The sequence below is a fragment of the Silene latifolia genome, chromosome Y (assembly GCF_048544455.1).
Source record: "Silene latifolia isolate original U9 population chromosome Y, ASM4854445v1, whole genome shotgun sequence".
NCBI lineage: Eukaryota > Viridiplantae > Streptophyta > Magnoliopsida > Caryophyllales > Caryophyllaceae > Silene > Silene latifolia.
This window is the reverse complement of record NC_133538.1, coordinates 231,596,243-231,597,195: the sequence shown is the minus strand read 5'-3', so window position 1 is coordinate 231,597,195 and position 953 is coordinate 231,596,243.

Here is a 953-nt window from a genome sequence, read left to right as displayed (position 1 = left end):
CTATTCACAAGTGGATATTTAAGTTCAATTTTCTCTCAATATATAAGTGAAAATATATTCGTGTGAGATCTTATTTGATTCGTCTGTAAGAGTACATTAAAAATATCTAACTTTTATAATTTTTGCAAATACGTAACTAAAGATATTTGCCGAGTAAAAGTCGCGTTGGCAAACGTGATAAAGCATAATGACCTTGTGGAGTTGAATGGAGGGAGTATGTACAAAGACTTACGATCAGGGGCGGATCCAAGATTTGAGTAAAGGGGGTCACACTAAGAAAAAAAAATTAGGACAACATTTATACATTAAAATTCAAATATCGTCAAATCGTCAATACATAGTAAATTACAAAGGAAAAATCTAAAGCCATCCGATGAGGATTCATATCTTGAAATCTGAAATTCGGTTCGCATATACTTGCTCTAGCAAACAGAAAATAAAACAAGAATCAAACGAAATGAGAGGTGCAAAAAAAGATCCCAGTGCTACTCTGAACCAGGCTGTCGAGCATCAAACTTGAGCTAAAAAACGCCAACTTAATAAGCAATGAAGAGGAAGAGAACAGGTTATCTACATATTGGCATCAGACTTCAGACAGGTTTTTTGTGACTTCCGACTCCACAAGTATTGTAAGCTATTCATTTTCATCATCAATGATTTAATCTACAAACAAACAACAAATTCTAAGATACACTAACTCACTAAGTCACTAACACAACTACACAAGCCAATAATTACACAAATAGATAAATAAATTTACACACTAATAAGAACAAATTTGGAATCTAGGTTTTGGGGAACAAATTAATCAAACTAATAAGTAATAAGAACAAATTAATTGAATTTGGGGAACAAATTAATCAAAACTACTAACTAATAAGAACAAATTAATCGAATTAATCAACAATCAACAACAAATTAATCGAATTAATAAGATTATAAGAAGTAAGAAC